The sequence below is a fragment of the Perognathus longimembris genome, chromosome 4 (assembly GCF_023159225.1).
Source record: "Perognathus longimembris pacificus isolate PPM17 chromosome 4, ASM2315922v1, whole genome shotgun sequence".
Classification (NCBI taxonomy): domain Eukaryota; kingdom Metazoa; phylum Chordata; class Mammalia; order Rodentia; family Heteromyidae; genus Perognathus; species Perognathus longimembris.
The window spans coordinates 84,569,637-84,594,422 of NC_063164.1; the positions used below are offsets into that span (position 1 = coordinate 84,569,637).

Here is a 24,786-nt window from a genome sequence, read left to right on the forward strand (position 1 = left end):
ATGAAAGCCCATCAAAAAACCTCCTTACTCTTCCTCTCTCTTGTACCAGTGGATTTCAGGTCATCGATGAAGACAAATATTCTTTCTTCTTTTAATTTTTCCTGAGAGAAAAATATGAAGAGAGGAAAATAATACTCATCTTCTAAATTCCAGCATGAATTTTAGTCATACTTTCAGCTAGTCCATATATATTCCATTTTGGCCTTGCTTCGCCAGGTTAGAGAGTATCTACATTTAGGAGTTTGGCATGTATTCTTGGCCTTTTATCCTTCCTTACATCTTGATAGAAAGAGATAACCTCTACCTAGTTCAAAATAACTACCTTAAGAGAGAAAATGTTGATGGTTGTTGATTGATTTCAAGGGTAGAAACTGAATGAATGAAAACTAATAAAGTTGTGAATATCTTGATTGTGTATAATTTTGTTACTTATTTCCAACTCTAAAAATGCTTCCTTTAAAAATCATTCAAGTCTCAAGAAAATATGCAGAGCTAAATATTCAGTTATTCATTTTGGAAGGAAACACGCCTTTTCAAGAACGTGTGAATTTTGTGCACATTTATTTACTGCTTACTGTATGGATGAAAAAATGATAGAGTAAAATTGATCTTTATTCTGTAGAATTTAAATGGATTGCTCATTGTGAATGTTTTCTGGGGTTATCAGCAGCTCCTTGAATGAATGTAGTAAATGTTGCTGTTTCCCACCTGGAAAAGTAAGGAACTATAGAGTGCCAAAGTCTTTGAATAGGGTTACAGAGCTTCATCTAGTCCTGATGTAAAGAAACCAGTAGGAATAAAACTACTGGTTTGAAATCTGCCACAGATTCCATTTGCTTGTACATCTCCTACAAATGAGTTCTTGGTGAAAATTATATATATATATCTTAGTCTATTTTGTGTTGCTATAACAGAATACCAGAGACCAGGTGACTTAGAACAGAAACAGTTTTGGCGACTAGGAAGACCAAGATCAAGGCATCAGTATCTGGTAAGTGCCATCTTGCTGTATCACATTGTGACAGAGGGCATTATAAGCGGGTGGGGGTAGAAGAGAAGAAGAGAGAAGAAGAGAGGGAGAGAAGGAGAGGGGTTGCACAAGTTCTTCTATCAGTCATCTACTTTTGCTGTAATGGCATTATGAATGACAGTGATAGCGTCATAATAAATGTTTTTGGTAGCACTGGAGTTTGAATTTAGGATCATGTGCTTAGCAGGCAGGCTCTTCACTACTTGAATCATGCTCCTAGCCCTTTTTGCTTCAGTTTATTTTTTAGAGACTCTTGTGCTGGCCCAGGACCAGCCTTAGATAATGATTATCTCCACTTCACACAGCTAGGATCACAAGTGTGTACCATGCTCAGCTTGTATATTGAGATGGGCTCTGCTGACCTTTTTGTACTCCTGGCCTTGAACTACAGGCCTCCTATCTCCACTTCCTGAGTAGCTGGAATTATAGGCATGAACCACCATGCCCAGTGCTGCTATCACTTTTTAAATGTCACAACTCTCAACAGTGTCATTGGGGATTAAGTTTCCCACACATGAACTTTGGGAAGACATTCAAACCACAGCACTCTTTTCCAGGTCTTCCCTTCATTTTTGAACTGTCAGAAAAATAATCCTTCTCTATCTTTTCTGCACTTTATTATTATTACTGTTTAGTGCCAGTCCTGGGGCTTGGTCTCAGTGCCTGAGTACTGTTCCTGGCTTCTTTTTGCTCAAGGCTAGCACTCTACCACTTGAGCCATAGTACCACTTCTGGCTTTTTCTATATATGTGGTGTGGAGGAATTGAACCCAGGGCTTCATGTGTGTGAGGCAAGCACTCTACCACTAGGCCATATTCCCAGTCCTCTGCACTTTATTTTAGATGATGAAATCTGTACTTTATTTTAAACGATGAACTCCTCCTCCCCCCTCTCCCCCCCAGCTCAGAAGATCTTCGTCAATACCACTGGGTATGCATTGTGATGTCTTCATTTAGCTGCTTAATCTGCAGTGCATCTGACTTGAATTTGTCTGCTGGCTTGATTCCACTTGCCCACCCCACTCCCCTCCACTGTGAACTGACTGATGGTGGATCTCAGTCTGTCTGTTTTTTAAAAGCTGGCTGTGGGGTCTCAGGTGGTACATTTGTGCCCACTACAGAGACACAACTTAAAGCACACACTACTTCTATCTGGATAGAAAGGCATTTTTTTAAAACCGAAAACACCGAGCTTCCTCATATGACTTGGGATTCCTTCTTTAGTTTATCCCCCATCTAGTGCATTTGTGAATTCTGTTAGGTGTCTCACATCTGTAATCCTAGCTACTTACATGGCTACGGTCTTAGGATCAAAGTTTAGAGCCAGTCTCAGCAGATAAATGTGTGAGACTCTTATCTCCCATGAACCAGCAAAAAGCCAGAATTGGTATGGCTCAAGTGGTAGATACCAGCCTTGAGAGAAAAAGCCACGCAACAGTGCAAGGCCCTGAGTTCAAGCCCCAGTACAAACACAAAGAAAATCTGAAATATGTCCCTAAGTAGTTCTTTCCTCTCCAGCTCTGTTAGACTGACATTATCTCTTGTCAGCGCCAGCCCAATGGCCTCTTGTGCACCCTACTTCTAGTTCCCTCCAAGATGGCTTGTCAGTTTTAGTTACAGCTCCCTCTTCTCACCCTTTTATTTCTCCAGTGGTTCTCCATTGCATTTAAACAGACATCTTCACTCCTTGGGTCCTGTGATCTGGCCTCTGATTGTCTAAATGTGGACAATGTCTGTTCCTCGTGTTCTGTTCCTGCTTTGACTTGGGAGGTAGTATGCTCTAGGCTTCTGTGGGGTTCCCCTGCCCATGTCTGAGAGGGTGTTATAAGCATCTGTGCTCCTCCTGGACAAAGAGGCAGGACTGATTTGTAATTCTGGACTTGGCGACTTCAAAGCCTATTGTCCTTCTTTTTGAAGTAAAAACACAGTTTCATAAAAACGTAATGCTTCAGAAAAAAAATCAATGAGTTTTATATTATCTACTGTCTTGGAATGTGTATCCTTCCTTCACTCCTTTAGAATAAGAATTGAGAATTAAGATCTGTTTTGCTCATGTGGGTACTCAGAATAAGGCCAGGAATTCGTTCTAAAAACACATGAAAAATACATAATTTTTCATGTTTATGTATTGATACCTTTCTTCACAAAAATAGAGGGAGAATTTGTCACTTGCATAAAATCTCACAAAGGCGTTCATGCTTTTGTTCTCCAAAACAAATAGAATGTCAAATTGAAAGCTAGTGCGTGTGTGTGTGTGTGTGTGTGTGTGTGTGTGTGTGTGTGTGATTCTGGAGCTAAATCAAACAGGTTAATTACTGATTTCTTCTCATAGTTGCTTTTTTTCTGTATTTTGGGGGGTGTGGTTTTGTGTTTTCAAAGGTTATTATCTGCACAGAGTAGAAGCTTCCTAAAGTTACAAGATAGCTATGACTAACAGTCAACCAATAAAAGTAACAAGAAATTATTTGATTCTCATTTCTACCTGTTACAGCTATAATTATATGACACATGACAGATTTGGTCAGCAGTAGACTGTTTATGCATACATACTATAGTGATCTCATTAAGATTATGTCACCTAGTGAAGTTGTAGCAATCTTGGTTTGTGTGAGTATAGTACATCGTTTACACAATGAAAACATTTCATGAGCACTTTTTTTGGAACACATTTTTTTGTGGTACTGGGTTTTGAACTCATCATCTTATTGTTGTTAGACAGGTGCTCTACCACTTGCGCCACATGCCCAACCATTTTCCAATAGGGTCTAGATTTTTACCAGAGGTGGCCTGACCACAATGATTATAGTCACACTTTCTTCATAGGAAAGGAAAACAGGTGCTTGACACCTTGCTGAGCATGTTCTTAACTAGTTGCCTAACTGTTTGATCAGGCTGCCTTAGAACCACAGTCTTCTCAATCCCAACCCCTGGAGTAGCTAGGATTATAGATATGAACCATCACACCCACCTATAACAACACACGTCTCAGAATGCAATGTAGCCTGGTCATTAAGTGACATGACTGGATTTCTTTCTTTCCCTCTCCTCTTCTCTCCCTCCCCCCTCCCCCTTGACCCTTTTGCCCCCCTCCCCATCTCCCCATCTCCCCATCTCCCCCTCTCTCCTGCTCTACCTTCGAGGTACTACAATTACATATGTGCTCTAACATGGCCCAGCTCTACTGCATGGACTCTTTATCATGCTTGCATAGTGTTCTACAGAATTATGTATGTATTATTTTAACCATTCCAATACTGGTTGGCACTTAGTTAATTGTTTTGAAGTTTGGCTTATTAGAATATTTATATTTTAATGTGATTTCAATGCAAGTTTTAAATCATGATAAACATTGCCAGTGCAACTCCTTTCACTGGCAATGGTCATTGATATTGGGTGTGAGTGCTAGGACAGGACAGACTTGAAGATGCAGAGGAAATGTTTGTGTCCTAACAATTATTTCCAAGTGTTTATCTATTTTTCTTTAAATTGCATGTATTTTATCTTCTAAAGCCTTGATTTTGCAAAATTTACTTATTATATAAATACTTTGCTGCATTTCATATAGATATTTTGTACAACCTTTTACCCTATTATTTTGTACACAGTTCTTTTATTTTGGTGTCTCAAGTGTCTAATAAATGTTATATCTCTTTTGATACATTTTAGGTCAAAGAATTACATTTTCAGAATTCTGACATTCAGTTCTTTCTTGTAGCCCATTTTTTCCTTTAATAGTTAACATGATTGTTTAGTACCTTGTGAGTTTTTAGCTATGAGCCATCAGCTGTAATAAGATGTGAGGAAGTGTTTACTTCTGGTTGCAGCGACTCATTTCCCCCTGTATTAGCCAGGCCTCCATAGATATGAGATATTACAATTTAATGCTGTTGGCAGGAAGCCAGTCCTTAGCACCCTGATTCATGACCCCTCCTGTCTCCTATAAGTCTATTATAATTAGCACAGGAATGCTTATACAGATTGTTTAGTTAGAAAGAAGTCTGTGTGGAGTTATTATCTTTTCCTTTCACATCTTCGTGTGCACAACTCAAATATAAATACAAATACAATAATTTTTTGTTGTGGCTGGATGGTTGGTGATTTTTCTTTATTAGGTCTTCTCTCTACTCCTCAGTATGGTTTGTGTAGTGGGTATGATCTTTTGGCTATTTTCTTAATATATGTGGGAGGAAGAAAATTTAAGCTGTTAGAAGACTGGATCTTAACCTCTTCAGCTTACATTGATTACCTCAGGTACAATCCACATAGAATGAATGTCTAAAAGCTGTAATTAGTGCCCAAGAATAGTGGAGAAAGCCTGCCATAAAAAAATTGAAGGTTGGTAGGACAGTCTAAGACTTGGTTTCCTTTGGAGAGGTTAGGACATTGGGGGAACTAAGACTTCCTGTTTAAATTTAATTAAAAATCTGAGAGTATTCTTCTTAGACATAAATATTGCCTCTGTAATAGTCTTCTCCTTATTGTTTAGGAAATGTTGCTCATGGAAGTTTTAACTAATGGGTTAAAAATATAACCATAGATTAATAACAAACTGTGCTGGAAAAGAATGTGGGAACATTGGGAGTCTCCTCTGAATGAAAAAAACTGAGGCACTCAGAGGTCAAATGACAGCTAAGAACCCACAATGGGTTACTTGTTTGACTTAAAAAGTGTTTAGTGTAGGTTTATTAATACTATGTCAATTCCAATTGTATCCAAAGTACATGGCAGCCATGAACTAATAAAAAGTAGGAAAGAAAAACCTATATAGTACACAAATAGTTGAATTTTACACAATCTATAAATCTGTTAGGATGTATCTGAAGCATTGATGAGAGACGGAATTGTTTCCTTCATCTAGTTATTAAATAATCATCTTTTGTTAATATCACAGTGATCTTAGAGGAAAATTTACATTATGAGAGTAAACTTTTGTTATATGCTAAATAGAATCTTTGTTTCTCAATAAAAATAAATTCATCTCAGAGTACACACAACAGTAAAACAAATAGTAAAAGTCCACTAAATTGTTAGCCCATAAAATTTTCACATTTTTAAAAACTTTCATATCCAACTACTAATGCAGTTAGGTAAATTAGCCTGTTTAGCCATCTGGCCACAATACCTTTGTAGATGCCATGTTACACACAAAAAAGCACGAATAAAACCTCCACAAAATTATCATCATAATAGAAAATATTTGTAATAATGTAATCATATAAATAATGTAATTCTCAGGTTGAAGGAAGGAAGAAAAAAGGGATAATAAAGGTAAAGACATGTAGAAAAGAAGAAAGAAAGGGAGAAATGGAGTAAGAGAGAAAGTACAGTGATTTGTTTGGCTTTTTGTAACTTTTGTTTCTTCTCAAGCAGGGAACATGCAGTGTTGTACGTTTTGTCAGTTTTGACAGAATATTCTCAGAAACTGCATGAAGGGACTCAGCTGAGAGTGGACTTCATTTACTGTTGTGCCTGAGCAATTTCACAGCCACAGTACATGCAGGCTGTGAAGACAAAGAATTTATCCATCTGGAGCAGTTTTCTATGTGCCTTCAGGAGTCTGGCCACAGTGATTCAAGTCCCTGGCTTATTTCTAGTGGCCCAGACTTCTCTTTTAATTGAAAGATGTAGACTATGGGTTAGAATTGAAAACAGTAAATTGACAAGATAAAGGTATCCTCTAAAGTTTCACATTGAGGCCAGTAAGGGAATATATATCTTATATGAAAGCTGGACATTGGTGGCTCACACCTATAATCTTAGCTACTCAGGAGGCTGAGATCTTAAGAATTGCAATTCAAAACCAGCTCAGGCAGGGAAATCTTTGAGACTCTCATCTCAAATTAACCACCAAAAAATCTGGAAGTAGAGTTGTGGTTCAAGTGATAGAGCACTAACCTAAACATAAAAGCTCAAGGTCAGCATGCAAGCCCTGAGTTCAAGCTGCAAGACTGGTATACACATAAAAATATCTTATATGAGGGTATAATAATAAAGGTTATTTTTGTAAAAAGTTAACTTTTTAAATTAACATAATCTGCAACAGTTGTTTCTAAGTGTACATTGTAAGTGTAAAGTAGTAACTGTTGACTATTTTTTTTAATTGTTCATCTTTGTGAGGTAGGATGTCGTGTGTGGTGAGACACCCCTATTTCCTTAAAAATATTAAAAAAGGGGCTGGGAATATGGCCTAGTGGCAAGAGTGATTGCCTCATATACATGAAGCCCTGGGTTTCATTCCTCAGCACCACATATGTAGAAAACGGCCAGAAGTGGTGCTATGGCTCAAGTGGCAGAGTGCTAACCTTGAGCAAAAAGAAGCCAGGGACAGTGCTCAGGCCCTGAGTTTAAGGACCAGGACTGACAATATATATATTTATGATCCAAGATGGTTTCTCAATGAGAATAATTTATTTGAACTTGAAAGTGGTATTTTACTATTTGGGGGTATTCTATAAAGTCAGTTAGTGCCAATTAGATACTGCTATACTCAGTTCTCTTTTTTATCTTTACTAGTACTATTACTGAAATAGGAGTATTGAAATCTCCAGCTACAATGGGGGCGGGGAGCGAGGAGTCAACCTATGTTCCCTTTTAATTATTTTTTTTGTTCCAGTTTGAAGTACTTTATGTTCTTCACGACTGCTTACTATGTTTATATCAATTTTGATTATTTATGAGATATTTGTACTCATGTGAGCTGGCTTTTGTTTTTCTAGTTATTTTATTTCTGACTGCATCCTTCACTCATCTCAACAATGATATAACATTTCTTTTGTCCATTTGTAGTATGCTTGTTCATCTGCTAGCAGATCGTTTATACTGTTCAGCTTAGCAGGAACTGTATTGTCTACATTAATTCCTTGTTTAAATGAAGTATAGCTCATTTCTTTCTTTCTTTCTTTTTTCTTTCTTTCTTTCTTTCTTTCTCCCTTCCTTCCTTCCTTCCTTCCTTCCTTCCTTCCTTCCTTCCTTCCTTCCTTCCTTCCTTCCTTCCTTCCTTCCTTCCTTCCTTCCTTCCTTCCTTCCTTCCTTCCTTCCTTCCTTCCTTCCTTCCTTCCTTCCTTCCTTCCTTCCTTCCTTTTCTTCTTTTTGCCAGTCTTGGGGCTTGGACTCGGGGCCTGCGCACTGTTCCTGGCTTCTTTTTGCTCAAGGCTAGCACTCTGCCACTTGAGCCACAGAACCACTTCTGATTTTTTCTGTTTATGTGGTGCTGAGGAATGGAACCCAGGGCTCCATGCATGCTAGGTAAGCACTGTAGTGCTAACCATTTTCCCAGTCAAGAACAGCTCATTTCTTTAAAAAATTTTTTTTAAAAAAAATTTAATGTTGAACTGATGTACAGAAAGGTTACAGTTTCATTGGTTAGGCATTGGATACATTTCTTACACTTTTTGTTACCTCCTCCCTCATTCCCCCCTCCCGCCTCTCCCTTTCCCTTTCCCTTTCCCCCCATGAGTTGTTCAGTTCATTTACACCAAACAGTTTTGCAAGTATTGCTTTTGTAGTCGTTTGTCTTTTTACCCTGTGTCTCTCAATTTTGGTATTCCCTTTCAGTTTCCTAGTTCTAATACCAGTATACATGGTTTCCAATATACTCAGATAAGATTACAGAGATAGTGTAGGTACAACCACAGGAAGGTGATACAAGAACATCATCAATAATAGAAGCTACAGATACAGATGGGACGTTGAAAGTAGTTACAACTGTGATATAACAATCGTTTCCATAACATGGAGTTCATTTTACTTAGCATCATCTTATGTGTTCATAAGGGTATAGCTATTGGGCTCTTGTGATCCTCTGCTGTGACTTGCCTAAACCTGTGCTAATTATTCCCTATGAGGGAGACCATAGAGTCCATGTTTCTTTGGGTCTGGCTCACTTCACTTAGTATAATTTTTTCCAAGTCCTTCCATTTCCTTACAAATGGGGCAATGTCATTCTTTCTGATAGAGGCATAAAATTCTACTGTGTATATGTACCACATTTTCCTGATCCATTCTTCTTCTGAGGGGCATCTGGGTTGGTTCCATATTCTAGCTATGACAAATTGTGCTGTGATGAACATTGTTGTGCTATGTGGGCACTATCTTCAGGCTTAAAGCATTTTCTGGATTCATGTGGAAATGTCCAAGTTTGATGCTATAGCCACTTTCCTGGTCTCACTAAAGTCTAGAGGTACTGCAGTAATGGCTGAAATTCTTCTGTACTAATGCCATTTGGCTAGGCTGCTCTATTCATTTTCTCATCTTGTTTTTCTCTAACTTGAAGTGTATTGGTGAGAATTTCCAATATGTTGACATACCCCTCCCCTCAATACTTCTTTTTCATTTTTGAAATTGATGGATAAATTTTTATTCTTGTATGTTTTCTTCTGGGGGTGGTGGTTATTGTTCATTATTTGTCTAGGCATTAGTGCAGGGGAGGGCCCTGGTCCTTGATCTCTCTGTCATCCTTAACACAGATGTGTTACAGAATGGCCTATGCCTAGTCTCTACTTTGGGACTATACACTTTTGCTTTCTGATTTTGTATTTTATGTCCCATCTTGTTGACTTGAATTTTAACCTTTGCCTAAGTATTGATTGAAGAACTGGTACTTCCAAAACTTAGAGTTTCATAAGTAGGGAATAAAAGCAGCAGCAATGAGAACTGAAGTCTTGAGAAGACTAGAAAAACTAGTGGTTTTTTTTTTGTCCTTTTAAAGGGAAATTGAATTACAAGTGTGCACTGTGTCTGGGAATGAAGTAAGAAATAGAGTAGTTTAATATCTGACTTGTTGAATGAATGCTATTACTGACCTGAAAATAAAGGAATGAGCTAAAGAGACATTAATGCTTTCCCAGGAGACAGGGGCTTATTTCACAAGAGCTATTTTTTCTTTTATTTCCATGCGAGGCTTGCAAAATGTCTAATCCCTAAGCTCTGGGAAGAGTTGGATGTCACCTTTTGTGTCCCTAGTTGTTTTTGTGGGCTTTTCTAGCTCTGTATTTCTGACTTGCAGACAGTTTTCCTCTAAGTAGATAAAAGAGTCCTCCATGGATGAGATCAGACAAATGCAGCACATGTACACAGTAGCTTGTTCTGGTGACATTTTGCCATGAGCCCTTTCGTTAGAAGCTTCTTTTGCCTGCAGAAACACCATTGGGATTAGCATCTTATAGCATCTCCAAGAGAAGCAAGAGCTGCCAGAAAATGGAAATTTGGAGCCGAAACCTCAAACCACACATTAAAGAAATGAACCATGTTGGTGCATGAACGGTGACAGTGGGCTGACTGTCAGGTGACCACACTCTCCCATCAGTCCTGATAAGAAGGTCTTTGGGGCCAGTTGCTCTGAGCTTTTGCTGTCTCTGTTTCCTCTTGGGTGTTGCAATTAGTTCTCCTCTTTCTTCACCTACACTCTGATTCAGCTTCAGAAATCTGAAGCCATCCTAGACTATGAAAAGTCTACTCAGATATTGTTCCTCTCCTTCAGCTCCTGAGTTGATTTTGCTCAAAGATAACTCTGTGAGTGCTGCTCTCAGGCTTGCTTCCATTTTCTTTTGAGTCTTCATGTGTTGAAAAAATGATGCCTATCCCTTCCCTCCACTGCTTTGGAGAGAAGCCTCTTTCTGCCTAGATTTACTCCTCTCGTTTTCTTCCCTAACACTTGATGTCGGTTTTTCCTGCCCTGACTGGCTTCTTGCCACCTCTGGCTCTCCATATTAGTTAATTCTGTGAGGTGAGTCTCTGTGGTCTTCTCTCCCTGACTTCTGTCTCATCCAAGGCTGTACATACCTCTGTAGGTAGTGCCTATTTCCCTGTTTCCATTTTAGCTCCTTTCCCTGGGGTCCTTGGATATCTTGAGTTCACCATATGCAACATGGGCCTCTTCTTCATTCAAGCCCTCTTTCTCCTTGGTGAACTGTTTGGCAGCTATGTGTTCCTGAGATGTGAGGCTTAGAAATGCTCTGAGCACTGGCTGTTCTCCTTCCTTTCTGCTGTCCTCCCCTCTCGCCACTTGTTCCTATCCTAGTACCCTTAGGCTCTAACTCAGGTCCTTCCTCTTCAATTTCTCTTTCATGACTCTTGAGTTCCTTTCACTCTGTGCTTTTTGTTGTACCCCACTTCACTCAGGTTCTCTCTACATTGCTAGGGCCTTCCAGATGTTCTTCCAGACTGTTTCTTCTGTAATTTTCTTTCTCTTTCCCTTCATACTTCCCACCTCGACACAGTTGTTTTCTTGGCTGTCCCATCCATTGAGGACACTATAGTGCTCTTTGACCCAGCATTTCTATTTCTATTCTGTTTTGTCCTGCGATTAATGCAGATATATGCACACAACAGTGTTTGCTGCCTTGCAGTTTGTTACAGGAAAATGGGAATGACTTCTGTGTTTATCAGCTGGGCTCTACATAGATAAGTTGAGGTAGAATCATTTAATGAATAAAATACAGGACTCACATATTTTCTGGTATGGCACAAATGCCAAAATACATAAATTTGAAAAAAGATAAGGAGCAGAAGAGCATGCACACACACAATTCTTTTGGTGTTAAAAATAAAGGATATGAATTAATATCCACTGTAGAATATTTATCAAATATTTGTGGGAGGTTACTTAATATTTCTTTGTATAGCTTACTTTGAAAATTATCTATATGTACTACATTGTTCCTCAAGAAGACTTAGTTAATAATAAGAAATAGAACCTTGTAGTTGCTTCTTATAAACTATAAAATGAAGTCTGCATTTCTGAACAAGCCCTCTTCCCAGTACTTTTGCATTTGGCACTTCTCAGATTTGTAGCTTTGTTTCCATTTCTTTTCTTTGCAAGCGCTTTGTTAGCCAGGTGCATCTTGATGACAAAAGACAAGAGACCTTTAACCACTGGAACGGTGTGGTATAGACACAGCCCTGACAGAATGGGCACCAGAGAGTACTAGATCAGATCCTGGTGCATTGGTGTGTTTTCATGGATATTACTGAGTCGCAGAGACTTGTAGAAAGTTTCATGGTTAGGGGAAAAGGTGGTACAATTGTGTAAGAGGAGAGAATGAGGGTGAGGGGAACATCCATACACCTTCTGGATAGGAGTTTTGGGAGATTTTAACAACTAGCAGGGCCATTCTGTTGCCTTCCCCCAAATGTTACTTACCTTGGTCTGTTTGCTTCCCCCATTGTGTGCCCATGCTTGTATGGTCTTTTCTAATTGGATTGCCCTTTCTGTGTGTGTGTGTGTGTGTGTGTGTGTGTGTGTGTGTGTGTGTGTGCATATGTGCATAGTGCTGACTATGCTTTTTTTCATGGCTAGGGATTGAACACTAATCAACATCCCCAGCCATTCTTTTCCATTGTAGCTAAATACCTACCACTCTTTCGGGAGCTGTAACTTTTGCAGTTGGAGGTACAACAGCAAATCTAACGCCAGTTTCTTTTTTTCTTCACAATTTCACAGATTTGTTCTTACTATAGATCTTAGCAAACTCAGCATATTTCCCCCCTCTCATTACTAAGTCAAGAAACCTCCACCTCACAGAGGTGAGGAATCTTTTTTTTTTTTTTTGCTCAAGGGCATTGAAATATTATGACATCATTTGCTAGCCATACAAAATTATCAATACAGGCAGGCAGCTGAAGGCAGCAAATGGGAAGCAGATGAGAAGAATTATGCACCTGTCTTGTCATGTACCAAGTAATTTCAGGTCTTCTGTGGCCCCCAAGATCCTGTTCCCTACCCTGCGAGGAAACACTGTAGCTTCTCTCTGGCACATCTGAGCTGCCAGCATCACTTCTCTTGTGCTTTGGAGCCATTATTCAGTATAATAAAAAACTGCAATACTGTAATAGTCATATCCAAAAGGGCTCCTAAGTGACTGATAAGTGGGTAGAATATACAGCATGGATATACTAGCATTGGGATGATTCATGTTCTTGATTCACTTCCTCACAGTGGAACATCAATTACCTCGCTTCGATCCTACCACTCAGGACAATGTACCATTTCAAACTTATAAACTGTTGGTTCCTGACATTTTCCATGCCGTATTTTTGGACTGTGGTTGATTGTAGTTAACTGTAAGTGGAGACTGAATGTGCAGATTAAGAAGGACTACTAGTTGGGTGCTGGTGGCTCATGCCTGTAATCGTAGCTACTCAAGAGGCTAAGATCTGAGGATCGTGGTTCAAAGCCAGGTTCATAGGCAGGAAAGTCCAGGAGTTTCTTTCTTCTAATTAACCTCCATAAAACTGAAAGTGGTGCTCAAAGTGGTAGAACATTAGCCTTGAGCAGAAAAGCTCAGGAATAGTGCCCAGGCCCTGAGTTCAAGCCCCACAACTGACAAGAAAGACTACTGTAATCACACTCATCACCGTTGCCCTGTTATCCATATCAGCCTTTCCACACTTACCTCTTTTACATGAGGTTATTTTTTTTAAAACAATTTTCATCTCCCTTGCTAAAGACTTTATTGACAGGCTGTTAACACCAGAGTCATTCCTCTTTGTAGCTCTTCTATTACAGTGAAGGGATTCCTTAAGATTGCAACAAGGTTCAGTGTTTTCTCAGGTCCCTCTAAGTACAGTCTTAGCTATCAGTCCAGCAATCTTAAATTATCTAAATTAAAGTATCTTTCTGAGATACTTCAAGTGATAACTCAACTGATCAATGCTGGGCAACAGATAAGGATTGATTGTTGTTTTCTTAGCAAAGACAGTAGGAGGCATCTGACGAGGTGATGGTTGGGGTTGGGGCTGTGGTGAGGGATGGATAAGACCCAAGAGCCCTTTCCTGAGCAATGAGTTCCTGTCACCAGGAAATAAGGCAGTCCTTCCTGAGTTCCAGGTGAGCCCAGGAAGCTGCATTTGAGACCGTAGTTCTCTGAATTTGCAGTGTAGATGGATTTAAAAATCTTTTTATTTTTAAAATTCTTTTAAAGTAGTTGTACAAAGGGGCTTCAATTCAATATATCAGCTTATAAATACAATGCATCTTGATCACTGTCACGCCTTTCATCATTTTTCCCCATCTCTCCCAACCCCACCCATTCCCTCAATTTTCCTAGTTCCATTTTCATATATATATGAATATATATGTATATATATATATGCACATATATACAGTGAATATTAGGACTGCAATCTCCCAGACTTCCTCTCATCATTTATCTACCCTGGATTTTGATAAATGCTTTTGCTTACTGTTTCTCTAGCTCACATATTGTTTCCCATGAGTGCTTCCCATATTTTCTAGCCAGGCTCTTCATCTTTCTTCCCCTCCCACGCCTCTGTCAACACAACAAAATATTATTAAGCAAGTGGAACAACTTGAAAGTTGTCAGACTGGAATCCTTTACTATTTTATCTGGCTATGTCAATGTTGGGTTTCTCCTGTCTCCATGGCCCTTTCCTGCAAGCTTTGCAGCTAATCTAGTGTTAAGAGTATGAAGAACATTGGTCTCATCAGGTCGGCCACTGCTTGTTTCTGTAAATAGTTTCACGGGGACATGGCCATACCCATTCATCTCTGTAATTGTGATGTAAGGACAGACTTACATAGTTTCAACAAAGACTCTGTGGTCCTCAGGACCTAGACTGTGTACTGTCTTTTTAAACTTTCAGAAAACATGTGGAGCATCCTATCTTCTAGTTGGCTGGTGTTCATAGAGATACGCCCGCTTCATGGGCCCATGCAAGCTGTAGGTGTGCAATCCTGTCTTCCCAGTACTTCCTTTTCCTGGCTTTAAGTGAAGATCATCCCATCCCTGAGTCACTGGTCCTTTCTCCTGTGAGAGGCTGCTGTGGAGGGGAGCAGATGTTGAGCAGGTGGGACCATTATTAGGACAGTTAATGTTAGTGAAGCTTTACTCATTTAACTTCCCAGCAGCTTGCATGCAGAGAGCTCTCCTATCCTCAGTGTATTGAGGGAATGAGGCACAGAGAAGGTTTGTAACTTGTTGCCATAGTCTGGATAGACCCATTGTCTGCCTGACTCCAGAAGGCAGTCTCCTACCTCCTGTGCTGTAATGCTCTATTGTCAGAACCCAGTGCAGCCTCCACAGCCTTACAGGCTTTTTGTCTGTGCCATGTCTTTTTGGGCTTTTGTCTGTTATGTGCACCACTCTCTTTTCTACCTAGACAGTTACAGTTGGTCTGCATAGCTGTTTTTTCTTATTTTCTTACTTTGAAGAACTTCTACTATCACCTTTGCTAGGCAGGTACTTTACCACTTGCAGCTGGTTTTACCCCATTAGGATCTCACTTTTTACTGTGACCAGTCTGGACCATACTTTTTTATTTATACGTCTTGGGATAACAGTTACATGTCAACATACCTAGTTTTTTGGTGTCTTTTTTCCTGTTTAAATGAGATCTTGAGAACTTTTTTTGCCTAGGCTGGTCTGGAAACACAATCCTACTGGATCTTAACATCCCAAGTAGCTAGGGTTATAAGTGTAAGTCATTGGTGTCTAGCTTTACTTTGATTCTTAAATGTAGACTTTTTGTTAGTTGTGGGCTTGAACTCAGGGCCTGGATGCTACCTCTGAGCCTCTTTTTGCTCAAGGCTACCATTCTACCACTTGAGCATCAGCACTACTTCTGGTTTTTGAGTGGTTAATTGGAGATAAAAAGTCTCACAGGGACTTTTCTGTGGAGGCTGGCTTCAAACCTCGAACCTCAGATCTCAGCTTCCTGAGTAGCTAGGATTATAGATGTGAGCCACTGGTGCCCAACTCAATTTAGACATTCTTTATGACTCTTCTTATTTATTCTTTTTTTTTCCTACAGGGGTATTATTTGTGATTAAACTTTCAAAACTGTGATTTTGAACTCAGGGCCTCATGATTGCTAAGAAAGAAATCTAGGAAACAATTTTAGCTACATATCCAACCCTGTTTTGTTTTTAGCTACTTTTTAAGGTAAGATCTCATGTTTTTGCCCTGGGACAGCCTCAGATGAAGATCCTCCTACCTATGGCCTCTTGCCTAGCTAGGATTATAGATGAGTACAATTACATCTAGCTTGTTGGTTGATATGGGGGTTCTTACTAAACATTTTGGTCTGGTTGAGTAACAGTTGTGACTTATCATGTCCAGTCTTAGCACCAACTTTATACAGAAGACTACACATCTATAAATTCACTTTTCTTTGTGAGCTAAATCATGGGCCAGGTCTTTTGTCAAAGCTTCACTTACCTTTCAAAGCTCTCAGGGGCCTTCTCTCAGGTGTCTGCCTGAGGTCTCAGCTTTTCCCTTAGGACAGCCTTTTCCCTGATTTCAGGATTTCTTTTCATGCCACTTTGTTCTTCCTGTCACTGAGATTCAGAAAAGAATGCTCATGTGTCCCTCTCCTCCCTCTCCTTTCACTGACTGGTGTCCCACTCCTGTTACTTCATCTTGGCTTCCTTCTCAGTGCCTTTTTCTCAGGTTAGTGTCATAGCTTCTTTCTGATTGTGTGCAGTGCTCCCTGCTGGAGGAGACAGCCTGCATTGTGGGACTCTCTCCTTTCGGTTAGCTGTACTTCGGAAACCTTCTTTGTGGTCTGATTGTGCCTTTCCAAAATCCATTTGAAACCCAATCCCATTGTGGTGCTATTACTAAGTGGATCCTTGGCGAGTGATTAAGACATGAGGGGTCTGTTCTTGTGAATGGGATTCATGCCTTTATTAACAAGGTTGATGGGAACCCCCCTCCACTTGGGCCACATGATGATGATGCAACAGCATAGTGCCATCTCAGAAGCATAGAAAACCTTTACCAGATACCACATCTGCTAGATCCTTGATCTTACATCTCCCAGCTTCCAGATTGTGGGGAATCACTTTCTATTTATGAAATTGTTGGTTGTTCAGTTTTGTGTTGCTCTGATGAAATACTTGAAGCAGTTTATCAAGAAGGTTTTTTATGTCAGTACTCAAGCTTCAAACTCAAGGGGTCAAGCTCTCCTAGGTTTTCTCTTGAGGCTGGTGCTCAGCCGTTTGACATACCTCCACTTCTGGCTTTTTTGGTGATTAATTGGAAATAAGAGTCTCTTGGCTTTGTCTTCCTGATCTGGGTTTGAATCATGATCCTCAAATCTCAACCTCTTAACTAGCTAGGGTTACAAGTATGAGCAACATGCATCCAAAAAGAAAATATTTTGTAGAGTTCATGTTTCTAGACATTACAATTTAAGACCAGGTGACCCTATTCTTTGGTACTTTTGCAAGGGTGGCACCACATGGCAGGATGTGTGGTGCACAAACTGCTTATATTGTGCATCAGGAAGGAGAGAGGGAGGAAAGGAGAGAGGAGAAGAAAAAGAAGGAGAATGAGGAAGAGAAGAAGAAGAAGAAGGAAGAAGAGGAGGAAAAGGTAGAGGAGTAAAAAGAGTAGAGGGAAGAGGAAGGAGGAGGAAGAGGAGGAGGAGGAGGAGAAGGAGGAGGAGGCGGCTAGGGTCCCCTCATCTTCTTAAAAGGAATGCCTCAATAACCCATGGTTTTCCCACTAGGCCCTACCCCCTAGCGGTCTTCAGTACCTCCCAGTAGTGGTACCCTGGGTTCCAAATCTTTAACATGTGGGCTTTCAAGTACACTACCATATTCAAATCATAGTAAACAGCCTCTGGCATTTTGTTATGGCATAGGACTACATTAAAATACCTTAAAATATTTATTGTTATTATAAAGATGATACTCAGAGAGGTTATAGTTCCATAAGTTAGGTCAAGAGTACATTTTTTGGGAGCAATGTTACTTACCCTAAAATACCTTTTTTTTCAAGTTTTCTTCCTCTTTTTTTTTCTTTATTGTCAAAATGAAGTACAGAGGGGTTACAGTTTCATATGTAAGGGAGTGAGTACATTTCTTATCCAACTTGTTATCTCCTCCCTCTTTTTTGCCCCCTCTCCCCTCCCTCTTTCCCTCTTCTCCCCCATGAGATGTACAGTTGGTTTATACTATATAGTTTTTTTTATCGCTATGTAGTATTCCATTGTGTATAGGTACCACATTTTTAATTAAATTTTATTGACAAGGTGTTGTGCACAGGGGGCACAGTTACATAATAAGGCAGTGAATACATTTCTTGAGATATCTTACACCCCCAATTTTCTTTCCCTTCCCTAGATAAGGTAGGCATATATACAATATCCAGTGTATATACCATATAGTTTTGTACATATTGCTGTTGCATTGGTTTGTCTTTTTATCCTTTGTCTCTCGATTTTGGCATTCCCTTTCCCTTCCCTAGTTTCAATACACATATATACAATATCCAGAGTACTAAAATCAGTTGCAGTGATATTGGGGGTAAAACCACGGGAAGGGAATATAAATTTTTTTTAAAAAGGGCACGGTTTCACATGGCAACAATGATATACCACTTGTTTCCATAATTTTTTTTTTTTTTTGGCCAGTCCTGGGCCTTGGACTCAGGGCCTGAGCACTGTCCCTGGCTTCTTCCCGCTCAAGGCTAGCACTCTGCCTCTTGAGCCACAGTGCCGCTTCTGGCCGTTTTCTGTATATGTGGTGCTGGGGAATCGAACCTAGGGCCTCGTGTATCCGAGGCAGGCACTCTTGCCACTAGGCTATATCCCCAGCCCCTGTTTCCATAATTTGAACTACATTTTGCTTAGCATCATCTTATGTGTTCATATGGGCATAGCTATTGAGCTATTGTGATCTTAGGCATGTATTAATTATTCCCAGTGAGAGAAACCATAGAGTCCATGTTTCTTTGGGTCTGGCTCATTTCACTTAGTATGATTTTTTCCAAGTCCTTCCATTTCCTTACAAATGGGGCAGTGTCATTCTTTCTGATAGATGTATAGAATTCCATTGTGTATATATATACCACATTTTCTTGATCTACTTATCTACTGAGGGGCATCTGGATTAGTGCCAGATTTTAGCAATGACAAATTATGCTGCGATGAACATAGTTGTGCTGGTGGTTTCAGTGTGTTCTTGTTTGTAATCTTTTGGGTAGATGCCCAAAAGTTGGGCTGCTCGGTTTTAGGGGAGCTATGTCTAGCCTTCTGAGGAGCCTCCATACTGCTTTCCAGAATGGATGAACAAGTTTACACTCCTACCAACAATCTGAAATACCAACAATCTAAAACAGTTGGTAATGGCATGCATCTCCATTCCTTTTCTAATTTATTTTCTGCAGTTATAATTCTCATTATGTCATTTATTTGCTAACAAATTAATGGCTCCTTCTTGACTAATTACATCGAAACTCAGTGTCTAGGTAAGCATGCAGAGCCTGCCAGCATCATTACTTACTCTATACCAAGTTCCTGATAAAAAGACACTCCTAAGGTCCTAAGAGTGGATTGGGCTTCTCACCTTCAGGATGTTACATATTTCTAGAATGCATTTTTCATATTATGAAGCCCATTTCAGTCCCTCTTTCCTCTGTGGTTCTACTGATTTCTAAGCTCATGAGAATTTTCTCCCTCGTGAGCCACCTCATTACATTGTTAGTGCTTTTCTTAGGGAACTTGGTGTTTATCTGCACTGCCACTGGTGAACTTGTCTCCCTTGTGCTCACTGCAGCTCAATTGATGTTTCCGATGCCTGGGAAAGGCTTCATGAGTCTTTGCTGAATCATTATTCTGAATGGAATTATAGGAGAAAAGTCATATGATTGGCCATGAAGTCAACAGGCTTCTCATTCTGGTATCCCTAATACTATTGATTGAGTGGTGCTAAGTTCTTCAAATATGCTTCAGCAGCATCTATTTTAAGAAAGGCAAGTTGACTTCAGGTACTGTCCCAACAGCTTAGTGTAATGGAATAACAAGAACCCTGTGGCATGTGATACCCTGTTCTGATACTTAACTCTCATAGCTAGCACTGAATATGCTTCTTGGAAATTTCAGGGTACAGTGTGCTTATCTGTAAATTGTGTGGAAAATTTGTCTTTCTAGGTTGATCAGCAGTACCCGATTGTGTGACTGTATGTGTGTGTGTGTGAGAGAGAGAGAGAGAGAGAGAAAGAGAAAGATAGAGAGTGAGAGAGAGGGATAGAGGGAGAGACAGAGACAGAGACAGTGACAGACAGAGAAATCTTGTCCCCCTCCCCCCAGGGGAGGATGTTTGGTAATATCTACAGACATTTTTGGTAGGCTCTGCTTGGGAAAGGGGTTTCATACTAAGCCAAGAATGTTGCTAAATATTTTCATTTCACAGACAACTTCCACAACAAACTATTATCTAATTCAACATGTCATTTACATGAGGTTGTGGGACTATCAAGTTCAGCATGCTGGTAATGTAAAATCTTATTTTAGTTAATTGAATGGACTGTTTTAAACCTGATATTTTAAATTTTAGTTTAATTCGCTGAGAGATTTACTCTTTAAAGAAGTGTCCTTAAATTGATTATTTTTTCAAATTTAAACAGCTACATATGGTGGTGTCGCAGTGCATTATCTATAATCTTACCACTAGGGAAACTAAGGCAAAAGGATCATGAATTTGAGGCTGGCCTGGGCTACCTATTGAGACCCTCTCTCAATAAAAAGGAAACAAAGTGTAGCAAACCAAAATAAAGCTGCAACCTGATAAACAGAGATTGGGCAGATTGTAGTTAAAGGGCAGCACAGGCACATAGTTAACAAGACTCTGTCTTAACAAATAAGCTAGGTGTGGTATTCCCTTGTTATCCCATCTATGCATGAGACATAAATAGGAGGACTGAAGTCCTGTCCAAGCTCTGGCCAAAACAAACAAACAAACAAACAAACAAGCAAACAGGAGGCTCTACCAGAAAAATAACAGAAAGAGCAGGTCACTAAAGACAAGAATAAAAAGAGGAAAAACAGCCTAACAAGAAAATAAAAGGAGAAAAAACACTCTTATCCTTGATCTCTGTGAATATAAACGGTATAAACTCTCCGATAAAGAGGAGCAGACTGGCAGAATGGATCTGCAAACAAAAAGTGGCCATCTGTTGTCTACAAGAGTCCCACCTTACAGCAAGGGATAAAAACAGGCTCATAATGAAAGGATGGAGCAAGATCTTCTAAGCAAATGCACCTACCAAAACGGCAGGAGTAGCCATCCTGATCTCAGACAAGCTGGACTTCTCATTAAAATCAACTCAAAAAGACAAAGAAGGGCACTACATTTTAATACAAGGAAAAATCCAGAATCAGGACATCATGGTGATAAATGTATACTCACCGAACAAAAGAGGCCCTACATATGTCAAGCAAATTTTCACAGAACTACAGAACAAGGTAGACCAAACACAATCATAGTGGGTGACTTTAATACCCCACTCTCTCCAAGAGACAGATCCAACATCCAGAGGATTAGCAAGGGAGCTGAGGACCTAAGTAACACCATATCCCAATGGATCTGACAGATCTATACAGAATCTTCCACCCTACAGAGACCCAATACACCTTCTTCTCAGCAGCCCATGGATCATACTCCAAAATAGACCATATCATAGTCCACACAAAGAACCTCAGCAAATACAAAAGTATTGATGTCATCCCAAGTATTATATCTGACCACAGTAGATTAAAGGTAACCCTCAATAACAACGGTTACCACAGAGGCTATACACAATCTTGGAGGCTAAACCCCACACTGTTATCCAACATTTGGGCCACAGACCAAATTAAAGATGAACTCAACAAATTCATAAGCCACAATGACAATGAAAATACATCACAAAGAAACCTATGGGACATAGCTAAGGCAGTACTGAGGGGCAAGATCATTGCCCTCGGCACTCACATTAAAAGAATGGAAACAGAGCAGGTAAATAATCTCAAGATGAAACTAAAACAACTGGAGAAACAAGAAATGATCAAATCTAAAATGGCTAGGAGGAGAGAGATCATAAAGATTAAAGAAGAGATAAATCTGATTGAAAATAGAAAGACCATCCAACAAATAAATAAGACTAAAAGCTGGTTCTTTGAGAAAATAAATAAAATTGACAGACCCCTCGCAACACTTACAAAAAAAAGAAGAGACTCATATACGTAAAATCAGGGACTCCATCGGAAAAATTAAAACAAGTAGACATGATATTCAAACAATCATAAGGAAATATTTCCAGAACCTCTACTCACTAAAAAACAATAATTTTACAGAAATGGATCAATTCTTGGAGAAGTATAAACTGCCCAAACTGAATCAAGAAGAAATAAATCAACTAAATAAACCAATAACTTACAGCAAGATACAGGGGGTAATCAAGAACCTCCCAACAAAGAAAAGCCCAGACCCAGATGGATTCACCAACGAATTCTACAAAACTTTTAGTGAGGAGCTAATACCAAATACTCCTCAAACTCTTCTGTGAAATAGAAACAGAGGGAGAAATCCCAAACTCATTCGATGAAGCTAATATCATACTCATTCCCAAACCAGGCTAAGACCCAACAAAAAAAGAGAACTACAGACCAATATCACTAATGAACACAGATGCAAAGCTCCTCAATAAAATATTAGCTAACAGGATCCAGAAACTGATCAAGAAAATTATACATCATGACCAAGTAGGCTTCATCCCACAGTCACAAGGATGGTTCAACATCCTTAAATCAATCAATGGAATTCACCACATAAACAGAGCTAAAATCAAGAATCACATTGTTATCTCAGTCGATGCCCAAAAAGCCTTTGACAAAATACAACATCCATACTTATTAAAAGCTCTGGCGAGAACAGGAATAGATGGAACATTCCTCAAAACAATAAAAGCCATATACAACAGACCAACTGCTAACATAGTATTAAATGGAGAGAAACTAAAATCATTCCCCCTAAACTCAGGAACAAGACAAGGATGCCCACTCTCCCCACTTCTTTTCAACATAGTGCTGGAATCCCTAGCCATAGCAATAAGGCAAGAGGAGGACATCAAAGGGATCCTCATTGGCAAGGAAGAAATCAAGCTATCCCTATTTGCAAACTACATGATCTTATATCTGAAGGACCCAAAAAACTCAGTCCCCAAACTCCTACACCTAATAAACCATTTTGGCAAAGTACCAGGATACAAAATCAATCTACAAAAGTCAGCAACTTTTCTGTACACCAGCAATGTACGAGCAGAAAAGGAAATTATGGAAACAATTCCATTTACAGTAGCCTAAATAAATAAATAAAGTACCTAGGGATCAACCTAACCAAAGACGTGACGGACCTATTTAATGAGAACTATAAAAATCTAATAAGGGAAATCAAAGAAGACACAAGGAGATGGAAAGACCTCCCATGCTCATGAGTAGGCAGAATCAATATAGTGAAAATGGCCATATTGCCTAAATTGTTATACAAATTCAATGCAATCCCTATCAAAATCCCAGTTACATTCTTCACTGAAATAGAGAAAGCAATCCATAAATTCATATGGAACAGCAAAAGACCTCGAATAGCCAAAGCAATTCTAGGCAAAAAAAGCAGTTCAGGAGGTATCACAATACCAGACTTCAAGCTCTACTATAGAGCCATCATAACAAAAACAGCCTGGTATTGGTATAAAAACAGATCGGAAGACCAATGGATTAGAATTGAAGATCCAGAAATAAAACCGCACTCTTACAGTCAACTGATATTCAACAAAGGAGCTAAAGACATACAATGGGGGCTGGGGATATGGCCTAGTGGCAAGAGAGCTTGCCTCGTATACATGAGGCCCTGGGTTTGATTCCCCAGCACCACATATACAGAAAACAGCCAGAAGTGGTGCTGTGGCTCAGGTGGTAGAGTGCTAGCCTTGAGCAAAAAGAAGCCAGGGACAGTGCTCAGACCCTGAGTCCAAGGCCCAGGACTGGCCAAAAAAAAACCCAAAAAAAAAAAACAAAACAACAACAACAACAACAACAACAACAACAAAAGACATACAATGGAATAAACATAGCCTCTTCAACTACTGGTGCTGGGAGAACTGGGCAGCCATATGCCGAAAACTCAAAGTAGACCCAAGCCTATCACCATGCACCAAGATCAACTCAAAATGGATCAAGGACCTCAATATCAGACCTGAATCCTTGAAACTACTGAAAGACAGAGTAGGAAAGATGCTAGAACTTATAGGCACAGGAAGGAACTTCCTGAATATAGTCCCAGGGGCACAACAAATAGGGAGAGACTCGACAAATGGGACTACTACAAATTAAACGTTTCTGCACAGCTAAGGACATAGCCACCAAAACAGAAAGACAGCCAACCATATGGGAAAGGATCTTTACCAGCAGAGCAACAGACAAAGGCCTAATATCTATCATCTACAGAGAACTCAAAAAACTAAGCCCCTCCAAGCCCAATAAACCAATTAGGAAATGGGCAAAGGAGCTAAAGAGAGACTTCACAAGAGAAGAGATAAAAATGGCAAAGAAACATATGAGGAAATGTTCAACATCCCTGGTAGTAAAGGAAATGCAAATAAAAACAACCCTGAGATACCACCTCACCCCAGTTAGAATGGCCTATACTCTGAACTCAGGCAACAACAAATGCTGGAGGGGGTGCGGGGAAAGAGGAACCCTTCTCCATTTTTGGTGGGAGTGCAAATTAGTATAACCACTTTGGAGAACAGTATGAAGGTTTCTCAAAAACTAAATATAAACCTACCCTATGACCCAGCCATACCACTCCTAGGCATCTATCCTGAACAGCAGGTCCCAAGATATCAAAAAGACATTTGTACTTCCATGTTTATCGCTGCACAATTCACAATAGCCAAAATATGGAATCGACCCAGATGCCCCTCCACAGATGAATGGATCCAAAAAATATGGTACCTATACACAATGGAATGCTAC

The 24,786-nt window shown here is 39.6% G+C and overlaps 1 protein-coding gene across 1 annotated transcript in view; it reads left to right on the forward strand.

Annotated features, from left to right (window-relative positions):
- Positions 1-24,786, forward strand: part of Tmem163 (transmembrane protein 163) — a 222,799-nt gene that overhangs the window by 64,036 nt on the left and 133,977 nt on the right. The window lies entirely within an intron of this gene.